General features: G+C 49.5%; 1 protein-coding gene across 1 annotated transcript in view; it reads left to right on the top strand.

Moving 5' to 3' along the window:
* Window positions 1–7,785, top strand: part of PLXNA4 (plexin A4) — a 443,814-nt gene that overhangs the window by 180,280 nt on the left and 255,749 nt on the right. The gene's annotated exons all lie outside the window — the stretch shown is intronic.

Genomic DNA, 7,785 nt, shown 5'->3' with positions numbered 1-7,785 from the left:
GGGAAAGAGGGATCTGGTGCCCCTTGGATGCTGCAAACCTTCCTGTCTAGCAGGATGTTTCCAGTAGGCTGAGAGAAGGGAACAAAATCAAAGCAGCATCTTGGGGGAGGAACAGGGGCCAACCCCTTCCCAGCTGGTGGCTGAGTTCGTGCTGGAGCCAAGTCCCCCTTCCCACATTCCCCCTCCTCCTGCAGCATCCCATGGCATCGCCTGAGATGGCACAGGCACTGGCTCCGTGATGCTTGGCTGGCCCAGCCAAGTTTCTGAAGACACCAAGGTTGAATGCTACTGGGATGTAAGAGGTGGCTATTCAAGCAAGGAAAGTGGCCACCACATGGAGGGCTGTGTGACTGTGCAGTTGGGAGGCTTCGTGCTTCCATGTGTGAGGAATTACCTGGAGGCAGCACGGGCTGTGCCTATACTGGCTTTCCTGGGAGAGATTGGGCAAAGGTGTGAACTCATCATAGCTGTGTAAGCCACATCCCACCCCAAACAAATTGGAGGTAGGGTTTAAAGCCCTGCTCTACGCCAGGGGATGTCCCTAGTCACCTGCAAATCAGAGCGGATCACAGTTGAATTCCTGATAGGATGCAACACTTCTCCAAGGTGCTTTATGGGGGAATTTTCTAACCCAGATCACACCAGACATCTCCCATCCAGTCGTATTTGCAAGGGTGCTTCAAATCCAGTCCATTTTCTCCCTCCCACACCAAACCCCGGTGGTGATGACAAGCTCTGGGTTGAGGCTGAATTGGTTGGCTGGGCTCCTTTTTTAGTCAGCAGGTGGTTCATCCTGTTCAAAAGTAGGTCCATACAGTTGGTGGGACAAAGCACCTTCAAGAGCTGCCTATCTCCATTGCACCGTATGGAAGTGTAGAGAAGGCACTTTGTTGACACTAATTTTGAGATGCGCGAAGTTGAACGCCAGCACATCTCCCCTGTGTCTGAGTTGAGGAAACATCCTTTGGAGGGTCGCCAGCCTGGGACCCCTCCTAACGCGCACAGCTGCGGTAGCAGGAGCAGTTTATGGCTCATACGTGTACCGCTAACTGCCTGCATGCCTTTTTGGGAACAGCCAGTAGATAAATGGCCTTGCAGCTCCCTGGCTCTGCTTGTCTCCTGCTCTCTGCAGGCTGGCAAATCTAGGACCGCTATTCCACCCCACCCCCAACCTTTTTTTTTTTTTTTTCCCCCTCCTTTTCTTTTGCCAAGTTGCAACCTGTGTCTTGTAGGTGTGCTGATCCTTGTCTTACACTCATAAATATTCAGTGTCTGCTGTAGGAGCCTTTGGGCTGAAGCATGTCACATAGCAAGAATCCTGACTTTGCTGTGCACAGAGCGTTACAGGAGCTTCCTTGACCCACCTCCCAGGGGGATAATGCTCCAATACTGCACGTTTGTGTCCTTAAAATCGAATGTTTCAGCCAGACAAACCTTTGACAGATCAAGGCTGAGGTAGTTTGCATTGATGGCTGGCTGCGCGGGGAGGGCAGGGTTTTGAAGAAAAATTCTGGTGCAGAGACACAATGAAGCACCTCATCTTTATCTCCTCTGAGATGCGGCATCTGCCCTCCACGTGACTCCATCAATGCACCTTCTCCTTTGCTACCCCATGGCTGTCCCAGACCCAAAGATGCCCTCAGTCTGCGCCATCTGGTTCATGTCTCTTGCGCTCCCAACGGTGCCAAACTTGCCCCGGCTCTGCTAACCTCTTCCAGCCCTGCTGCTGGATGCTCCTCTTTGGCAAAGTGGTTGAACACATGACTGAACATTACTCATTGCAACGGGACATGTGTGCATGCTTAACTCAAACATGCTGTTCCAGTCTTTCGCCTATTTGGGGCCCTAATTTGGAGATTCCACACGCATCTGTTATTACCCCACAACTCTAAGCTCATGCTATGCTGCAGCCAACTTTCTGCTTTGGATTAAATTTACCAGGGGTTAAATAAGATCACTACTCTACTCCACCCCATGATTCAACCTGCGATTTGGTCACATAGAGCAGCGTAACTCTTAGGCTGCCTTGTCCTACCTATTCAGCCTCCCTGACCTCTAGTTTAGTGACTGTCTTGCCGGGAAAGAGTTGGGAAAAAGCTTTTATAACGTGTGTCTATATACGTGTGTGCTCAGATCCCAACCTAGGAGGGTGGCAGGTATTACTGCAAATGCCTCTTGGCTCTTGTTCCACCTCTGGGTAGATACAGTCTCTAGCCAATTTATCATGAATTAAGTATCCCCGCCCCTGTGCTCTCCTTCACCCTCCACTTGCCTTTCAGAGGAATGCACCGGCCTTGTGCCTCCGGGCTGCAATTTAACTGCAACTCATGCTGCATCTGCAGATAGATACTCAGCACTGTGAAATACAGCATTGTGGTTTGGGTTTTTTTTCTTCTCTGAATGGCCCCGGGCAGAGCAGCCGTAGTGTAACTCACTGCCTCCGTGCAAGGCGAATGTCCTCCAGCTCTGTGTTGGAGCAATGGATGGAGCTGACCCCTTGACATCTGGCCGTGCAAGGCTTGGAGGATACAGAAGAGCACAGAGATGCCGCTTCTGCAAAGGCAAGTCATCCATATCAGATAGCTTGCGTGAGGGGTTTCATGGGGAATAACAGGTTCAGCATTCAGGAACTGTTTTTCTTCTGATGCTGCCGCAGCCTGCCATGGTTCAGTCTGGGCAAGAGCCTGTTAAATGCTTAAGCATCTCTTACAAGGTGCCATGTGCCTTCAACTGCTGGCAGGATCAAACTGTGTCCACATTCATGCTGTTAATGTTCAAGGTTACTAATATAATCTCCATTTCTCAGTCAGGATTGCCAAAGACTTGTCCTAATTTGTCCTAAGTTTAGTCCTAATTTCCTATCATGCCCTCATTGCTTTTTCGTTGCCTATGCCAGGAACACGTGGAACAGCAGTCCTATTGCCAGCCCGCAGAAGCCAGCCATTTCCCACTGCCTTAATTACAAAACCCCTCACAGACAGGAACTCGGGAATGGCCATAGTGGTTAAACATAAGGTCCCTCATCTCTGCTTGTGTCGTGTCTCTAGAAGCTGCCATCAGCATATGGATAGAGTATATGAACAGAGCAAGCACAGAGATATCCTCTCTTGCATCACTCATCTAGCTGCAGGACATTGTGTCTTCCTGAGCCAGTGAAACCAGTTGGAACTCCAGTGTGTCCTGGATGAGTTTATTTGCACTTACTGAAGTTATTTATTTTGCATGTGATGTCTTTGTTTTCTAGAAAGAGGCTACATGTCACCCGAGACTCATAATGCACTAAATACATTAATTTTCTACATACTCAGGTGCATGGCTCATTCATCAAAACGTGTTCTCCTTTGTGTGCTGAAGGAGAGAATCTGCAGAGGGATGGGCACTGTTGTTGTCCTTGTACAACAACCAGAAAGAAATATTCATGAGGAGGAAAATAACTATCAAAGACGATCACTGCAAATGATGTAGGAATGGTCTATCCAGGACTGACCTGTTCAGGGTGGTTGCTGGCAGGTACAAACTTGGCCATTCAGCATGACTTCTATCACAGGAAGAACGGGTTATTTGATGCTTGTTTTGGACAAACCCATGTGCTTTTTTATATGCCAACTATTCCTCAGGCTAGCTGGGTCCTACACCCAGGCATTGAGGATCAAAACCCATTTTCCCTGAGCTGCTCCATCATTCTTTCATCTACAGAGGGTGCTGAGATTCCTCCAGGTGGGCAAAGGAGCTTCTACCAGAATGCAAAACTTTCCTCCCTTCTCCGAGCTGAGGGAAAAGGGCCTATGCAGGAAGATGCTCGGAGGATTGGGGCACACTTCCCTTCCTTCTTTCTCTGGTGTCCCCCTTGGGTTGTTGTTGAGGTGTTTGGTGACCACATGGCACGTGGAGCTGTGTCCAAGTCCTCCAAGTCCTTGCAGGGCTCGTGACCAGTGCCTAGAGAGGTAGGACATGATCTGATATGGACTTGTTGAACAGCAAGGTGACCATATGGCATGTGGAGAAGCCTCCAAGTCCTCTCAGGGCTTGTGACTGGTGCCTAGAAGAGGTAGGAAATGCTCTGATATGGACTTGTTGCACAGCAAGGTGACCTCCATGGCATGCTTCAGAGTATGATCTTCACTTGTTTGAAGTCTTGGAGCTCAGGCCTGCTCCCTCCAGGATGGGAGTTCAGGGTGAGCTAGTCTTGTTTCTAGTTTTCTGTCTATCGAAAAGGCATAGTCTGAGAAGGTCTGCTTATTTCTGACATGTATCGTCTGTGCCCGTAGTATTTAAAATGGTAAGTGCTCATCACCCCTTCCACGCCCCCTCGTCTCACCTGGGAGAGGGATTTATTCTGGCTGGTTTATCATCTGTAAATATCTTTGGTTGACTCCAGTTTGCATTTTAACAAGAAACAAGCACTTTATAATAACTGCAGAGATTAAATTCTGATGGACTCTCAAACCATTAACCTGAAGGAAATGTAACAATAAATTAAACATATTAATGAAGTTGTACTACAAGCTCTGAATTTGTTAGGTAAATTGTACAGTTATTAACAATGAACCCGACTTAAAGTAATCCATCACCGGGGAGATCTGGGAGGTGCAGGGTGGGGATGGACACCGGCAATCCTTCTCCATCCCTGTGTCAGGATGGAGGTATGTTGAGGTTCTTGTATGGCTAACCAGGGTACTCATCCTTAGATCAAGCACCTGAAGTGAAATTTCACTCAGGTAGATTCTCCCTGTCTTCAGCCTTACCTAGGAGGACTTTTGGGTGGCTGCCACTTGTTTGGGAAGCAGGAGATGTTGAACCATTTGCAGGGTGGTGTTGTGCGGCCCTTGTAAAAGAAGCATGTGGTGGCATCTCAAAAAGGGGTTTTTTTTTTGTAGGTGATGCTACCTTGTCTATGGATTGTGCTGTCCTGGTTCTTGCTGGGAAAATGGCCTGGTGGTTGTATTTGTGATGAACTCTATGAACTGTTCTCCATTGCCTCATGTCCTCCACCTGATTCACATACGCTGTCACATACAAAGATCCTTTGGTGTGCTGGTGCTATTTAAGGTCAGCTGCAGATGGACAAGGCTGAAGCAGAAACTTGTGACACCAAGCCCAAACCTGTGACAACATGACACTACATTATCACTCCAAAACTTTGCCACATTTCTCCCTCGTGTGCACAGGAAAGCACAGCCATCATGTCCCGTGGTGTCTGAGAAACACCATGAGCGTGCTTCATTTTGCTGTGGCACTAACGAAAACAGGGTACACGCCTGGAGCAATGGGATGTAGCACCGTCTATCAGGGAGTGCAGCACGTGGGTAAATGCACTCGTGAGTGCTCTGTCTCCCTGGCAGTGCAGGTGGCTGCTAATTTGAACAGTATCCACTATTTGAATGAAGCCAGCAGGGGTGAGGAACAGGGATTTGTCATTTCTAGGAGGCGGCTTTGGGTCCCTGCCAGCTCAGCGGGGTAGGGAGCAGCTCCTCTCCTCCAAAGCAGCAGCTGCAGAGCCAGTCCCAGACAGAACCTCCCCTGTGCATGGGGCTGCTCAGAGTAAATGGTGGAAAATAAGGATGGGAGAAACCTGTGAGCTTGTCTGGTCCAGTCCCCTGAAGGCAGGATCAACTCTACCTGTATCCGCCTTGACAGAAGCTTCTCCAGCCTGTTCATCAAACTGCCAGGCTCCCTAGGCAAGCTGTCCCGTGGCTCCTTTACCCTTTCTCCAACATCTAACACCAGCCTTCCCACAGAATACCCACACCAGACATGGAGAAAGTTTTATTGCCTTCCTTTTTCTCCTCCACATTTGAAAATGATTATCCTGCTTCCCCTCCACCGTCTCTAAACAGCCACAGTTCCTCCTGCCTTCCATGTAAGTTCAGGCTCCCCAGGTCCCCCATGAGTCTTGTCCTCTTCAGCTGGCCTCCTGAGCTGTCCCGCTCATGGCCTCAGCAGTACCATCAGGGCAGCTGGACAGTGCCACATGCTCACAAGCACATGTTCATGTTGTCCCTGGCAGCAGTGGGGACTGTATCTCCTCCAGCAGCCCAGCACTGTTGACTTTAGCCCATGGTGTATGCTACCCGCCTTGCCTCAGCCCTGCGATGCTGTTGAGCCCGTGCGCCCCTTGTCTGCCTCTGTGCGCTCAATTCTTGTCGCCCTCCCTAAGTACAATCTCGTTTCTTTTTCTGAGCCTTTTCTTCAATTCATCCAGATCGTTTTGTGTTCCAAGCTCTGCTCTCCAGTGTGCTCACAGCCTTTCCTGATTTAACAAGCTTCTTCCTTTATCCTGGCCTTTCAGGGAAATATCAACTAATGCTAGCCAAAGGGCTTGCACGTGTTTTCTCCTGGCTCCCAGTAGGCTGATGCACCCTACAAAAGCTCAGGCTGCCTTAGGTTGCTCTTGGAGTACTTCTGGACTTAGTGCTCTGAAAATTAGGCATCGTATTCCCAGAGGTAGCAGATGGGTGATATCTCTTGGAGATTGCTCATCTGTTTATGCTCTCCCCTGTATCCCTTTATGGGACGACTCCCTCTCCCACTGCCGGCATCCTACAGCATCCTATGACATCCTATGGCATCCAGGACTCTGTCCTGAGCAGAGTGAATCCCCCCCAACCAGGATCTGCCAGGCAGAGTGAACAAGCATGGCAGGGTGGTTTTGAAGCAAGCAAGTGGATCTGGGTCAGAGAATTCTCCCCTATGCTTGGTCCTGCAAAGCGACGGAGAGTTTTCCTCAGCAAGGTGCCAAACGCCCTTTGAAGTGTCAATCACATAATTTGGCATTGATTTTCCTTTTAAGGTCTCCTGGCTGCTCCCCTCCCAAGAGCCAGGCTTTTCACTGGCAGGCACGTGGGAATTGTGATGCTGTGCAACGCAAAGCGGGGCAGACACCTGTGTTGGACTTGGGTCCCTGCAAATGGGGCAATCCCTGCTCCCCGTATAAGCGTTTTGCCATACACTGCCGCTGCACTGCTCATCGTACCAGCACAGGCTTTTGTGTATGGTCCTGGGGGCATGTTTTGGCCAGGGATGGAGTTTAGCAGATGATTTTGCCACCAGTGCTGCGCGGTGGGCTGAGCAAAGCTTTCACATGGCACAACAATCACATTTTCCCCATGTCCTTGGATGATTTTGGTTTCACTATTCTTTTCTTTTTGTGTTTAAGGTTTTGCTGGACTTACCAGCACGCCTTTATATCACTGTCTGCTCCGAGATGTATTTAAATGGTTGTCTTCATATCTTGTAACAGGGATTCTACTTTTACTGAAGCGGTAGATGTCTCTGCATTTAAATCATGCTGGTTTTTTTCTGGGACTGACAGCTGAGAAGTGCTAGGTGGCTTCAGCTTTATAATTACCTCTGTCTTTCTTGTCTGTGTGTTCATGCACACACACACGTGTGTGCGCCAAGCTGAAGAGGAAGCAGTGAATGCAAGCAACAGCTGGAGCCAGTATGTGACAAGTCAGGAGGAATTGTTTTTCTTTAAACATGTCTTTATTGGCGAGGTAGATACACTGAAGGGGAGGGATGCCATCCAGAGGGACCTGGACAGGCTGGAAAGGTGGGCCCAAGCCAACCTCATGCAGTTCAACAAGGCCAAGTGCAAGGTCCTACATCTGGGTCGGGGCAATCCCAAGCACAAATCCAGGCTTGGTGGGGAATGGCTGGAGAGCAGCCCTGAGGAGAAGGACCCAGGGGTGCTGATTGACAAGAAGCTCAGCATGAGCCGGCAATGTGCGATTGCAGCCCAGGCGGCCAACCGTATCCTGGGCGGCATCCAAAGCAGTGTGGCCC

The sequence above is a fragment of the Charadrius vociferus genome, unplaced genomic scaffold, assembly GCF_000708025.1.
Source record: "Charadrius vociferus isolate BGI_N301 unplaced genomic scaffold, ASM70802v2 scaffold32, whole genome shotgun sequence".
NCBI lineage: Eukaryota > Metazoa > Chordata > Aves > Charadriiformes > Charadriidae > Charadrius > Charadrius vociferus.
This window is presented reverse-complemented; position numbering and strand designations above follow the sequence as displayed.